Source organism: Phalacrocorax aristotelis, chromosome 7 (assembly GCF_949628215.1).
Source record: "Phalacrocorax aristotelis chromosome 7, bGulAri2.1, whole genome shotgun sequence".
NCBI lineage: Eukaryota > Metazoa > Chordata > Aves > Suliformes > Phalacrocoracidae > Phalacrocorax > Phalacrocorax aristotelis.
The window spans coordinates 49,397,661-49,413,752 of record NC_134282.1 but is presented as its reverse complement, the minus strand read 5'-3'; the positions used below and the strand labels follow the sequence as shown (position 1 = coordinate 49,413,752).

The following is a 16,092-nucleotide window of genomic DNA, read 5'->3' as shown; positions in this document are numbered from 1 at the left end:
AATGTTTTGATAGCCTTGACAGAAAAGCACTGAGTGAACAGAACTCTTGGAAGTTAATTTTCTTCCAGCCTGTCTACCCACTTTATAACGATCTCATGCCATTCAGTTGAGAGGATTTTACCATGGAATTCAATAGGCAAATATAGTGGACCCTGAGTTGTCACAGATGACCAAGCAGTTCCCACTTCCACAATACAAATGTTTTAATCTTTTGGAGTTTTTTTGCACACATCTTTTTTTTTAACTTTACTGCTGGGACTATGAAAGGGACTTATTTTAAAGACAAGCTAGAGTTAAAAGAAGTCACCATTTTTTCCCACAGCAGTTTTGGTTAATCCTCCTCATCTAAGAGGAAAATAGAAGCTCTCCCCCTCCAGGAGAGCAGTCTGGTAGCACTGTCAGAGCACAGTAACATTCCAAAGACAAAATCACCCAAAGAAGGAACCACAAAATTAATCTAATCTGGTGCATTAGGGAGCACTTTCTTGACATTTGCTGCTCCTGTCAGGCCTAATAGAGAGATTTTTACCTGTATTTGCCTATTCAACATATCAGCCCCTCAGCCAATTTTGGAAATTATTTCTGATTTATGGCTCTAGTTCTGGCGGGTGTCGCCTCAACCTGTCAATTATCCCTCAAAGCAAATGCTAAGTGAATGCTAGCTGGGTAAAATTAATAAAGGAAACCTTTACTTTAAAAAAATGAAGACACAGGCTTATGAAAGGGATAATTCAGGCAAGGTTTAACTCAAATGCTGCTCTCCTTATATTTTCTGGTGACACAGAAAGGATGCTAGAAAAAAAATAGACAAAAAACAAGGAGTATAAGTGGGGGACCACAGATTTTTTAACTCCTCCTCTGAAGTTGCTTTCTTATCCCAAAGCCTTATTGGCTATGTATAATACCTTTAAATGACCTGGAAATGCATAAACCCTTTTATTTGCTCTCAGCCCCATCCAAAAGACACTCAGTGCAGAATAAAAGGCTGTGATCAGTTTTCATGATGTGCTTCATGTTGCACTTCTAATCCACAGAATTATGTGTAGACAGGCCATAGAGAGAAGCACTGTCAGATTCTCCTTCTCTCTCTGTCTGTTTGCACTGGGAAGATGACAGTAATGATTTGTAGGGATCCATAGGGATCAGCTGGGACATAACACATTAGGAGATGCTGTGATGAATTCTTGAGTCTTCATCATTAGCACCTTCTTGTACCAGGAAAGCTTTCCTCTAAAAGTCTACCATACTGTACATGGAGACAGTTGGATCCATCAGTACCTGGACATTTCCTGCCTGTGTAGTGCTTAGGTTTCGTATCTAAATTATTTTAGAGACCTTGTGCTACTGGGAAATTCTTTGTCACCTTTTGGGAAATACCAAGAAGTTTTAGCTGCGGTCATTCAAGTAATGACTATGCCATTTAACTGATAATTTTCCTGCTGAATTTTGTGTTTGCAGGACTATTTTGAGAAAGGTGTAAAGCTTACAAAAAGCCTGCCTGATCTCATGGGAAGTATTGAACCAGGTCCAAGGGGGACACAAAACCTTCTCTTGGTTACAAAAATTTAATTCATCTAATCAATGGCTGATAACAGTGGCATGTGGTGAAAGCCTGGCAACTGGTTACTAGGTGTCCAGTGTTGATTTTTCAATTGGATTAAATTGTCACCTGCTGTGGTGCTTAGAAATCTTTTTATATGAATTCTTTTTAAGATCTTTCCAAATAATTTTGCCCAATGTGATATAATGCCATAGTTAAAAATAATACCAGAGATGCACGCAGAAACAATGTATGGCTGATGGTTTCTTTGTCTTCCTGTGTGGATGGCATGGTCCTGACTACAAGAGTCATACAGTTAATATTTTTCCTAGAGCTATTTGAAACAGAAGATTGTTGTGAAATTGTGCCTGAAAAAGTTGATGTTCTACTACATATAATTTTATAAACTTCATTGTAAATGTAAAGTCAGTGAAATGATATTTTTTAATCAAACAGAATAGTAGTGAAGTATTAACACTTGAGGACTTTTTTTATTTCTGCATTTCTCCCCACAAAATGCGTCTTTTGCATCAAAAAATTAAAAAAAAAAGAACATAGATATGTATATACTTATATATTTTTTACATTTTCACTTCCAAGTTTCATGCAGCTCCTTTTTTAACTGTGAAGTCTGCTTATTCACTGCTATGTGAAATAGATTACTGAAGGTGTCAGTCTCTGGACCAGGCAGACTCCAATGGTCCTCCTGATTTTTTCAGGGCTGAGTCTGACCACATGACCTTAAGTCTTGGGTGTTAGATTTATACTATCAGGTATTTTTGACCTGTGGGAAGGCTGGATCACAGATGTGAAAGGACCCAGATGGCCTGAGCTCCAGAGGTGTTGAATAACAGCAACACAAATTGAATTTTAATAGGAATGGGGACAGTTCAGCACTTCTCATTTTCAGATTGAAGATTTCCTTGATCTATGTGAAGCTGGATTGTGTTTCTTTTTTATTTGACCTGTTCATCAGGTCAAATTACCTTTGCATAATTAAGGACATTTTAGTTCATTCACTTTAGGATAAGAAATACCTCACTTTCAGATAACACCGGGTAAGAATATGCACGAACCAGGAAAAAAAAGAAGAAAAAAGAAAAACCTGTTCTAGTTTCATTTCTCACCAGGGAAAGAACTGACTATTCAACTGGTCCATCTGCCTGGGAGAAGCCTCCACGTGGCTCTCACTGCATGACAGAATCCTTATGTTACTCCATTTGGATCAATAATTTCTCATTTGGGGGCCAGCAAGGCCCTGTGAAAAGTGTGGTTCAAATCAACCGGGTCCTGCCGCAATACTAAACCAAGTGTCTCTGCATCTGAATGTTTATACTGTGTCCATCTGGGTTAGGAATTTCTTATTTGGGGCCCGGCTATGTCACAATTGCGTCATCTCCCTTAAAGGGACGAGGGAAAAAAAAGAGAAGTCTGGTTGGGTGTCAGAAACCTATATAATTAAAAGGCAAGAGTTCAATGTTCAATGACACAATGGTGAAATGCCCTGTTTTTCTGCAGCCTCAGGCTATTGAACCACAAATAAATCCCATTTTAATGAAAGAAATCTTATTTTGTCTACAAAAATCTGAAAGTCCAGGAACATAATGAGTGTATAGAGAAACCTCACATCATCCTGGCTGTGCAGGGGTTTGCCTGCACACCCTCATATAATTATATACAGACTGCATATGTACCTTTATCACAGGCAGCTGGAGAGAAACGAGCAACAGTTCTACAGTCAAAGAGAGTCAAGAACCACAGGCTGTACATTTTTATGTGACTGTTACTCTGAACAACCTCCTTTAATTTTCCATTCTTTCATTTTAACAAAAGCTTGAACACTTCTCCATTGATTTGCCTATTCCACAGAGAGACAGACAGAGAGAAGGGAGGGAATAAGTGAGGGGTGGGGGTTGATTTCCAATATTATGTAAAACATTTGGTTTCATGAAGCAAGCTGGGAAAGGGGATGAAAAAAAAACCCTTTAGGAAAATAGTTTTCCATTGAAATCAGTGTATAAAGTAGATCCCATTGGGAATATGTTTTCTCAAAGCTAAATTTTTAAACTCTTTCTACACTTCCCATGCCACTTGTCAGCAGAGAAATGAAAGGGAAAAAAATAACCCTTGGGGTTTCACAGCTTTGCACATTGAAGAAATGAGGGATCACTCAATGGTTATCAGAATTCAGCATTTCTTTTAGAGGAAGAATCTGGCATCCCTCAGACTGTTTCACACTTGTGGACATAATGACTGGAAAGATTAATTTATTGTGGCATTACTTCTGCAGTTTTGGAGGACTTTTGTGTTGCTTTGTTTTCTACTTTGTTATTAGAAGCCAGTGAAAGATATCCTCCTACATGCCATCTTCGTGTATGTATTTCACACGTATCAAAATTATACAGTTAATTATTTGCAGCATAACAGAAGCCACCCTACTTGCGCCAACGTGGAGGACTCCGGCCACTAAGACAATTGTAACAATATGAAATCGTTAACTCAGACTACTAGATTGGCATAGGCCAGCCACTCCGAAAGTACTGAATTTGGGTCTGAGCCACACTAAAATAAAGAAGCAGCTTTAGGGAAGATGGGAAACAATGCAGGCAGCACTACTAGCACATCACACATCTCCTCAGAGGAGAAGTTTGCAGTTCTCAGTGTTGAACCTGACAGGCCCCTTCTCTAAAGCCAAAGATTTAATATGATGCTAATAGTCCCTAAGCAGAAGGGTCCTCCCTAGCATAAAAATACCCCAGTGTTATTACTATCACCTCTGCAAACATGTAGATCGCGGTGCAAGAATGGTTGTACAAAATCAGATAGTCATCCCTTTCAGAAGTATCTCTCCCTCCTAGCAAATAATTCTGGAAATGTCCAAGAGAGAGCAGGTGAGCACTCACAGCACCTATAAGAACATTTGCCTTATATGAATATGTAAGGCACCCTTTTGAATCCGGGGGTTTGACTTTGATCAAATTTTCCAGGTCTCAGGCCAACCACAAGTTTTGCACAATTTCTTCTCAAAGCTATAAATCAGGCAAGGCTCTCAGAATAGGGCCCAGATTTGTGGACAGGCTTGCACAATGTGTTTTGTGAATTCTTCTCTGAAATATGTGTGTGCTTGGGTTGAAGTGCAGAGCTGATAAATTAACATGACCAGATATGTTCTATCATTAATGGCTATGTTAAGAAATTTTTATGATTCTATTGAATATTGTGGAGAAACCAACACATCTTTCTCCATTTCCCTTTCACGTTATTCATTTTCCTTTTCTTTATTTTTTCTATTTCAGAAGCATTTATTTATGTGTGTGAAAGGAAAAATCAAAATTATAAGATTAAAATAATGTATTAAAACCAATGAATTTTACTTCTGGGATAGAATAGCGTCATAATTTTTTCTGTATGAACAAAAATGCAAAAACCCTAAACGACAACTGCCAATTACCAGCTGTTATATTGGTACCTAGTTTCTGAGTTTTTTGTGGACTTTCCCCATTTCTGGATAATTCTGAGGGATACTGCGAGAGATGTGACAAACAAATAGATGTTACTGACACATCAACATATCACAGAAATAAATTTACCAATAGTGAAAGAAAAAATGATTGTGTTATTCACTAGTCTTAATTATTGCCCCCGAAGCGTGGCAGCCATTCAGCTGAAACATGGGGAAAAAATTCCATCCCTTTACCTGTAACGGCCCCTCTTGAGTAAGCAGTCAGTAATGCAGTGTTTTGTGTTGTCCTATGTCACAGGGCGTTTTAGAGGTGGTGGTGGAGGGGGAATCCAGTATATCTTGGGACCACCGCGTGTGCGCTTGATTTACCAGTAAGTGCTAGATACCTGCTGAACTGCATCGTGCTCCTCTAGCATCATGGTAGTGATTGACAGCGCTTCACCATCTGCCTTTGGAAATGCTGTTTCATAAACGAATGGGTAGGTCAGCCTGGATACATATTTTATATGTCTAGTCATGCATATTCCCTGGGACTTTCTCCTGTGCAGCCAGGGCCAATCTCAGGGCAAAACACTGCCTTGAGATTCTTGCATGCAATTCCCTGAAAAATTTTCGCTTATAATATGCATCATTGAATTCTGTAAAGCTCCACTTTGAGTAGAAGAACATGAGTGGACCATGTTTCAGCTCAAAACAGTGTGAAAATAAAGATTTCTTTTAAATGGAATGCCTGCCTTGACTGACACTCACTGGTGAGGGAAGTTGCAGGCCATACTGTTTGGAGGTTTTGCTCTCCAACACCAAAGTTAGTTGAGAAACTTTTTCTCGCTTTTTCCTTCAAAATGTGTGTGAAAGAACTGGAGGTTTCCTGCCCGCTATAAACTAGGAGGGATCGAGAGCAGGTATTTATTCACATGTTACTCAGCTGCCCGTTTGCGAATAGGGGGGCCATGTTTTCATAGACCATGTTTCATAGGCAGCATGTGTTCAATAAAACGTTTGTACACTTGCCAGAAATCAGGCTGCCAGAGTGATTTTCATGGATTGTGTCAGCAAATGTTATTAGCAAATTGTGTAGTTAACCTGGTGTAAGACTTTTATTACTGCTGGGTATACTTACATATCAAAAAGCTTCTGATCCCCGCCCACTCTAAGCCTTCGGCAAAGAGAATCTGTAGTTTTTTTAAGAGACCGTGTTTACAGCTAACCAGTATTGTTCCTAATCCTGTAAAGTCTATGTGGGAGAGAACCCCATCAGTTTCAGTCTTAATTAGTTTTGGCAATTAGTTCTCCTGGAAGGGACCATGAACGAGGTCCAGGAGGCTTCTCAGTGCATTATTCCTCTTCAGAAATGAGCCTTCCCCTGGCTGTGTGAACCTTTGCAGGCATGAAAACAAAAAATAAGCAGCGTAAGTCACTACAGATATGCCAGCCTGACTGAACAAGAAGTTGTGCTGCGGGAAGGCATGGTGAGAAAGCTGTTAGGGTACAAAGGAGTAATCTGTGCCTATTTTATCTATAGGGAATTAGAACAAAAAAGCCGTGCGCTACATCAAAGGCTCCATGACTGGAGACTAAATCTTTTCTTATTTAGCATTATGTTAGTAATTACCGATTTAGAGGAAAAGAGGGGGGAAATGTATAGAATTTTCTCTCAGGATGTGTCATTACATCATCATTGGTACTTCAGATTCTGTTAAATTATCAGATTTTATAGAATTTGATTAATTAAAAAAAGGTTTGTTCTCCCGCTGCATTGTAAATTATTTAAATCCCAAAGTAGCTTAACTTCCCCAGTTATCTATTAGACAGTCATCTTGGCCAGGGAAGACAAGAGGACAGATGACTTTTCCTGAATTAGAAATGTAGGTACTGAACTCAGGACCTGAGCTTGTAGTGCGTCCTTTGTAGAAGCTGCTTGGCTTTGCTCTGCCTTCTCTCCTTAGCTGTTAAATGAAGCTGGTCATGAGGCTTCCCATCTTCCCTTCTTTAACTGTCACAGTCAAGTGCTGTGTGAAGAGGCAGTGGAAACCATGACATATTTCTGCATATGGCTAAGACCTCTCAGAAATACAAAAAATAAACAGTGAAGTCTGCTCTGGGTTTGAACAAGTGCAAACACATGATGTGGGGTCTGATAAAAGGAGTTGAAATAATAATTTCCTCTTGTCTTAGTGATGAGCTCTGTATTCAAAAGCGTTAGATACTGAATGCTGCTGTGCACCTGGAAATGTTCTATTCTGAAGCACTGGAGACACTTCATTCCAGTCTGTCCAGTATAAATATGCCCATGAATCCACCTGGGCTTTTTTGTGTTTGTTTTATCCAGCCTACAGAATACACTGGGGAAAGAAAGTAACATGAAACTGTTCAGATATTTTGCCCCTTGAACTTGACTGGGTTTATTTCTTGGTGTCCTGATGCCAAGGGCCTTTAGTACAGGTTCCTGAGATGAGCAAGAACGATTTGTTACAATATCTGATCTATTAGTCACATGATGGGGTATATAAACAGCTCCTCTTGTAAAAATCATGATGCTGGGAAGTTTGTATTATTTATTTTAGGTAGTATCGAGAAGCTGTGTTATTGGGATCTTGGCAAATTCCCTTGAAGTTAAGCTGGGTTGCAGTGGATCTCAGTCTGTGCAGAAGGCACTGGTTCCAATGCATCAGGCACTCATGCACATGCTTAAGCTCAAGTGGATGAGCAGGTGTCTTATAAGATTCTTGATTTCAATAGGATTTCTTAATAATTTCTTACAGTTAAAAAAAAAATTCTTAAAGGTAGCAGATGTATTAGCACTTCATTGCACAAGGGAATGAATCATATTTAAATCATTTACAAATCATGCCCCATCATAGAAATCTCTCTTGTTTTAGGGGTTAAATTTCATTCAGTCATTTTAGCCATGAAATAGGTCAGAAAGAAGTAATTACAGAGTCTGGCCATGGGAGACATGGTAACTTTCTGAATCTGGAATGAATGCTTCCACTTGTGTTGTGTGCATCGAGGGGGGAGCCCTGACACGTGGTGCACATTGAACTGAGGGTTGTGTCAAGATCTTTACTTTAGGGATTGTGTTTCAAAATAGACAGTAGGTAGGAAAATGTTTTCCACTCACAGGTCAAGCAGTGACCAAGGACCTGGTTGCAAGATACAAAGGACAAATGGGAAGAGAATATTTGGAAATTTTTCCCAGTTCTTCACTCCATGGTGTTGCCCCAGAGTGTGTCTCAGGTCTTTCTGACAGGAAAGTGCTTGGATTTTCCAGCAGGCTTGAACAGGAAATGGTTAATGCCATCATCACCAAGAACTGCGGCGTTTGTGGAATAAAAGTGAGGCACTCTGCCGATCAGCCACCAAGAACATGTACTGTGTTAGACATTTAATCATATTACTGCTCCCAAAGCCATCGGAGCCAATTTAATCAAATTGTATCATGGACGTGGTGTTATTGTTTTTAATGCCTATTAGGAAAATAAAAGTTAGCACTTATTAAATGAGGATCCTCTTGCATGTTGATTGCTTTACTAATTTCTTGCTGATAAACCCTTGTTTTATCTTCAGAGAGAAGGGTGGATTTTTGTCAAGTATCCCAGCGAAGGCCAGCGCGCTGCAGGGTCTCAGACATCAGCTGCACATAGGAAATGAAAAATATAAATAGAACCTTGTTCTTCTCTCGCTTGTACCAATACCAAGTCAGAACAACTACAATAAAGTCAACGGAGTTATTTCAGTGTAAAATGAATGGATGTCAGTGTGACTGAGAGAGGAAGAGGGATGTCCGTACATTTTTTTCTGGCAATAACTATATTATCACTCTGTTGCAAGAAGGTATGCAGAATGTAGCAGAGAGACAGACAAACAAACAAAATGTGATAGAGTTGAAATCTGAAGGTGGCGCATTTATCTGCTAAAAATCACCCAGTGGCTTTCAGCAGAGAAAATGGGTTTTGACAGGATGGTGATATGGGGGTGGTGGGGGGAACGGGGGAGGTACATACATCTCTCAAGAAATTGGGTAGTGATCTGATCTGAGAAAGAGAAGTGTTGCATTTGGTTTGAGGCATAGGTGACTGGAACCAATTCTTGTTATTCCTCCATGTTGAAGTGTGATGGATCTCTGAAGGGCTATTAAATATATGAATTGAATTCATGAAGTTTATATGTTGGGCACCCCAAGGCAGTCATAGCAATACGACCCTATTTTTTCAGCCACATTTAATGATAAGAAAGGAAAGATGATCCAAATATTAATTAATCATCACAGAAGATCAAGATGAAGTACTTACCTTCTCAGCATCAATTGGCTAAATGAATGAGGCAGATCCCGTGCTTTTCTGGAAGCATCAGTTAAAAGGCCACTACTGAGACAGGGAACCTGTTTTGATGAGCCATTGTTTTGTTCCATTAAGACAGACCCTCTGTTGTTATATAAAGTGTTCTGGCAACAGCATGAACAAGATATACCACACTTTCAGTGTTTGCCATTACAGGAGTAGCAATTGCAGTGATACTTGAAGGAATGGTATTTTTCTTCCTTTCTTCCTGAATCTAATTTAAAGTTGAAAGAAGGTTTCTGGAATAGTAACAGAGCAACAGTAACCACTGGTTCTATTCAGCTTACACCCAAATAAAATGGTTCATTTCAGCTAAGTACAATATCATGCAATGCTGGTTAGTTTAAATGCTTTGTTTAGAGGGTTGTTTTTTGCTTAAAAAAATTATACAGATACTGCTGAATGAGCAGTTAGGAAACACATGTTTCCGAACTGCTGTTACAAGTATTGTAAAATATGATTGATACCATATGCTTTCATTCTTTTCTTTTCTGCTTTTTAAAATGCAAATTAAATTTTAGAAAAGGGTTTATACTGTTTTTATATTTCAAAATTAATAATAATAATTAAAAAATGGTCTGAGCCATGTGGTACCAGAGGTTATTGCTCTGCTCTACCACTAAAGAGACCCAGCTTTGATTCTGGGTGGAACATTTGACTCCCTGGGGCTGAAGGCTGCTGTATCAGCCAGCTGGTGGCCAAGTATTTGAGCCAACTCCACCAATTAGTTGAGTCCTCCCATCCGGTGGCTGGACTTGTTCAGTGTATGTCTTGCACATTTTTTGCAGCTGAGATGTGAATCAGGACCCTTCTAATTTATGTGTTGGAGTTCTGCCAGGTTTACCAAGGCGCCTATGGAAAGCATGGTTTGTTTGGAAAATGGTCTGCAAACATGCCATGGAGGCACAAAATAGTTGTGTGGTTGGTCGCCTTAACATAGTCAAGTAAGGGAGATGTCACTTTGGGGCAGCACGTGGAAGGAAGGGTGTCTGGCAATCAAAAAAGGCAATAGAGTTTTAAAGGGGCTATAAACCAAAGATCGGCAGACACATGAAAGCTTTTTCCAAGAAGACTGGTAGAATTAGAGAGAACATAAAATTGAGGGCCAAATATGGTCAATAGTTTTAGTGCTTTGGTATTCAAACTGCTTGGGTATGTCTTCAGAAACAGCTTCATCTAGTTGTAACAAATCCTTGTGTGAACTCCATGAGCTCCAAACCTCATTTAAGAGCTGTGCTGACACTGAATCGAACACAAGGAAGATGTAGAGCTCACAGCATAGGTGTAAACAAAGGCTACAGCTACATTTCAGTGATACAGAAAATCCAGCATTAGGACCCCTAGTACTAAGTGAAAAGCTCTGTGGCTATATAATATGAAATACTGCTCTTACATGAATTTTTCCTCACTGGCTTAAGTTTGTTAAAAAAGGATGTCACAGCTTAACTCTGTCCTGCCAGGCTTTTTGCCAGCACAGATACTGTCTGTTCATGCCACTCTTACTTTAAGCCAGATCAGATATTGTCTGTCTAGACACATCCAGTGTAAATCTGGCATAAACTCTATGTTGTGCAGCCTGGTTAGTTTGACAGAGATGGGGCTGTGTGTATCTGCCCAATCTGGATTAAGCTGTTACTGTTGAATGATCAGTTAGCTCAGGAACACGCTACTAATGACAGCAGGATGATGGTCAGCATTTGAAATGCGCAGAAACTTGGCCTCCCCCTCCCTCTGTCAAAATCTAATATTAATAGGGGAAACTCTCTTAAAAGCCAATGGTATAAGTACAAATGCAAATCTTATCTTTGTCTTGTTATTTTAATATTTCATTTCCTTCTTTCCATATGAATTCAGCAACTTTATTATTGCCAACTGTCAGAGGCATGTGGGAAAGAGGAGGTGCTGGGAACAAAGTAGTTGTATTTATTAGAACAGTGGGAACCACGGAAATGGACCCTTTTCTACACCTTTCTTGGAGTACCACTCTATCCCGCTGTGTTACCTTTGGTACATTGATGTCAGCAAGGCAAACCCATGCTAAGGTACTCAAAAAAAGGGGAAATACTGTGGACCGTGAGTTTAAAATTTTAAGAGGGAACGTTTTGAAAGCCTTTCACATCTATTTTATTTCACTTATAATTCCCTGTCAGTATTACCATTATTTTCTACTTCAAAGGAAATGCTGTGGAGTAAATAAACACTATCCTTTTGAAAAGTTTCTCTTTCTTAGATGCTTTTGTAGCTCAGCATTGAAGTAAGTTACCTCATGCTAAATGTTACTTATACACTGTTTTGTTCTCATATCTTGGTAGTTGGCTATGGACTGCACTCATTGTGAGGCCGTTGTTTTTTCTCCATGTGTTCTTGAAGTGTCATCTTTTTCAGAGAGCGCCTAATATTGCCAGAGTAATAAAACACAAACCAAATGTATGATGCTGGGAAAAATACCCAGAAGCATCCTGGGGACACTGTCTTCCAGCAGCATGTTTCTGTTACTAAGGAGAGATGTGGACGGGGTCCACACACCAGGCTGTGCGAGAGGAATGTTCTCATGCTTGTGGGCAGCAAAAGGAAGAGCTGGGTCGCACTGGAAGCCTCGCCTCATCCTCCCTCCACCCCATTCCTCCACCCCCTCATTTCTCTCCATGAGCTCCTCAGCTTTGTTTATGTTTTAGGTGACAAGACACAAACCAGAAATGGGAATGGGAGCGAGCGAGGTTGAGTTAGTGGGGTTGTGCTGGAAGCAGCAGGCTGCGATTCCAGCACATGCATTTGGCGTTTTGCAATATACCGCCTCTTCATCCTATGCTCTGTGTGGATTCCAAAGGGATGATTCATCCTGACAAGGGAGCCCATGTCTTCTTTAACGCCAAGCATTTATTCTGCAAAACGTGAGAGACAAGAGGAGAGGCCTATTTCTTTCTGAGTTTCCTGAAGAATTCTCTCCTCCTTCCCACCCCTTGCCCGATCCTGCGTAGTCGAGACAGAGACTTTCCTATGAGAAACTTTGCATTTATGACATAATTTCATGGTTTTCAACTCAAGTTCTTCTGCATATTTCCCCCCTCCCTCTCTTCTCACAATTCACAAGCTGTATGAGATTACCAGTACAATTAAAGTGACGGGAAGAGGAAAAAACTGGGTATAAGGCCTTGATAACCCTTTCAGGGTCATTTGCCAATAGGGAATGGGGGTCAGCCACAAATTCCAATTTTAGTGTCAGTGACAAGCAGTAATAATCAAAGGAACACAGGAAAGCAGATATGTGATCTGAAATAATCTATAACCAGAAGTGTTTATCTAGAAATGCTACTCTCTGGCAAGATGTCTATCTTCTCCTTTTTGCATATATTTCTCCTTTGGAGAATAGTCCTTATCTAACATCTAACTTCTTTTACAGTCCTAGTTTGGAAAGGTCTCACTGGTCACACGTACCTTTGCCTAGAAAGGAAGGCGGCTGATTACATATTTTTCTTAACTGGTGAGCGTCTTGCAGAGAACAATGCAAGGTATAATTATAGAGTTGCTTTCAAAGATGAAGATAAATGAAGCTGTTGCAGCCATGGGGGTAAATGCTGAAAGGTTCATTGCCCACTGAGTGGAGAAAGAAACTATTTTGCAATCAAAAGGAAACCCAGCTGAAAGCTGCTAGGGAAGAGCCTTAGGCATATTTGGTTAAAGCCAAGGCTGGGTTTTTGAAGGGCTGGGTGAAGAACACCTCTAGTTTTGATCAAACCCAACTGTGAACATGGAGAAGAGGATCTGAAATCAGATTCTGAGAGATCTGGGACCTAGAATGAATATGTGGTTCAGGCCTTCCTGTTCAGGGCTATCTATTTTTTTTAATGTAGTTCTGTTTTTGGAGGCAATGAAGATTCTTCAAAGAAATCCTTTACATTCAAGACATCAGGCCAGAAGTGCAAGCTGATTCAAGCTTCCTATAGGTAACAGGTTTTTCTCTGCTGATGACACCCCAGCACATAACTTTTCTGGATCTCTTTTCTGGCCAGAAGTAACACCAGACTCAGACAGCAGCTGGGAGAAAAAACTCCAAGTTTTGGCTCATAGGAAGACATGGGGACTGTTAACTTTTAGAGAAAGCTTTTGTGGATTTACCCTAAGTGGGGTTGGTCCTCAGCTTTGTGGTTCTTCAGTATTTCAGCTCTGGGGTTTTATTAAAATCTGTATTTTCCATTCTGGTCTACATATAACCTAGATACTTGACAAGGAGCTGAAAATGTGAAAACAGAGATTCTAATGAACTGTAGGCCTCCCTTTTGATTAATTTGTGCTAGAAATATAGTGAAATTAATTGTATTTTCTTCCCCTGCCTGTATGGAATTTCCCCTTTCTGTCTGTGGCCATCATTAGGAAGTGCACATTCATGCAATAATTTACAACCAACAACAAAACAAAAATAGGCATAGGAAAAAAAAACACCTTCTTTTTTTTTTTTTTCCAGGAGATTTGGTCTTTTCCTCTCACCCATCCACTGCACTTAATTTACAACAGTTCTTAATTTAGGGCAAGCCTATCTGCTTACCTGTCCTCAGTCTCCCCATCATTTAAGAGTAATGATAAATTCTGATGTGTGAGGTGCATCGATATACTGAGTAAAGCTCCAGTACTGTTCACTAAGCAGAATCCTGGAGATAAAAGCAGGAAGGAGACAAATTGCTTTTTGAAATCTTGTTTACTTCTGGTCAGGACGAGTGAGAAGAAATCAGGATATACACACCCAGTTCATCATAGACTTGAGAATATGTGGCAGCACGGGGCAAAGGCACTGGGCTGTGGCAGAATAAACAATCAGAGAACTGCGAAGTCCTGGGCCTGAGCAGTCTGCCTGGCTGGGTCAACCGTGTCTGTCTGTAGGTGAGAGCAGTGCCATTATATCACTTTTTGACTTTTAATATATTCTGTATTTCCAACAATGGGTAAGCTCACCCTTTCCCTACAGGTTAGTAATGCTGTAAGCAAGAAGAGGGGAGGAACAGCCAGCTAACTAAAAGTCAGAACACTGATCCAAGTGAATTGCTGTAGAGAAGGCTGAGAGTCTGAGTTAAATCCAGGGCTTCCACAGCGCCATGTAAAGGGGGTTTGCATACAAAAGTTGTACAGCTGATGCATGCGTAGGAAGAGAGAAACCTCAGTCGGCTCAGGCCAAGCGCAGAATCAAGCCATCTCCTGGTGTGCAACTGTGGGCAAAATATTCAGACACCTGAGGGAAAACTTACAGGTATTTGGGCAACAAAATAAAAAAAATAAACAAACAGTGGGTCAGTAAAAGTCTTTGCTGTAGGACATTTGATGGTTACGATGTCTGATTTGTGAAACACCATGGGACTTTCCAAAGTTGTTAAGAACTTAATGAGACCTAGACAGCAAGATGGGGGCTTTTTTTCATCTCTCTTTGTCAGCACCCTACTGGGGTGTGAAAGGTTATATGACCCTTAGCTTTAATTCACATAATCCCACCATAACTCATTTTTTGTGTGGCTCTGACATACAATGGCATGCTATCCTCAAACCACAGTGTGGAGAAGCATTTCTGAGCTTGGAAGACTATCAAAGTGCATACAGCCCTCCATGGTCTGAGGGTCCATTAATAGCAACACGCTGTGTTAAACCATTCCCATTATAATATAACATTTGTGTTTTCTGTTTCATGGAAAGTAATATATTTGTGGTTTTCCACAGTGTTTTGACCAGGTTCTCAGCTGGTAACGATTGGCATCATTTCATGGACTTCAGCAGAGCTTTGATGACTTACAGAGAATCTGGCCTCTTGTATGTGGATCTAACACTAGTGATAAATGCCTAATCCTATTTCTTGGGAGTTAACAAGTTTATTTATCCCCAGAACAAGAAAGACTACAGTAAGCAGATGAGCAAATTTCTTTACCATCAATATTTCTCAGGATATTTCTGTGTTGCTGGACATAGATATGTCCCACCATGACTGAAGTTAGCTGGATGGGAGCTATTCTGGTCAGAGAAGCAAACAGATCTTAAGTGAACAACTGAAGAGTCCAGGGCATTAACTCAGGCACAGCACCACACATGTGCCATTTTGAAAAGTCATGACAGATTCATGCTGAGGTTAATGCGCCATTCATTATAATTAAAGAATTGCTATTTATGCTGCTTACTTTAATCCTGGCTTTCAGTCATTAACGCTGTGGGTGACAGAAGTTCATTGCTGTCTCAATGCATTCAGCTGCTGAATCTCCATCGAATGAGAAGGTGAAGAGCTGTTTGGATGGGACCAAGTGCCATTCACTGTTGCTGAGAAAAGTCTGACGCTGCTTTTGTAGGACATGCTAAAACAGTGCAGAAAGAAAAAGCTCGGGATCAAGCCTGGTTAGGTAAATCCATATAAACTTTTACTATATTTTGTGGAGTCTGGAAAGTGTCCAGCCAGCTTGGACTGTAAGCAAAGGACCTCATATTTGTCTGTGTACCCTCAGTTATAAATGATGAATGAAGGAAATTCAGTCACCACTTTCCCTCAAATTCTTGCCTTTCCATCAAAAAATGTCTGTCTGCTACACTGTCAAAGAGAGCCTGTAGGCTGAAACAGTCTCCAAACAGCAAAGTCCTGTTTTAAGAGCTGCTGAGCACCTATCTGTGAAATCCGTAGCTGTTCAGCAGTTCTAAAAATCTTTTCTTGAGATGCTTGTGTTGATCTTTATCCAAGAAATAAGAAGTGCTTTGTTATCTGGGCCTTTGGTCCATTCTGTCCATGC

The 16,092-nt window shown here is 40.1% G+C and overlaps 1 long non-coding RNA gene across 1 annotated transcript in view; it reads left to right on the top strand.

Annotated features, from left to right (window-relative positions):
• The window catches only part of LOC142060433 (uncharacterized), a 170,441-nt gene that overhangs the window by 138,289 nt on the left and 16,060 nt on the right, over positions 1–16,092 (top strand). The window contains exon 4 of the long non-coding RNA XR_012661729.1: positions 5,302–5,374. This is a non-coding gene — a long non-coding RNA (uncharacterized LOC142060433). The remainder of the gene's footprint in view (positions 1–5,301; positions 5,375–16,092) is intronic.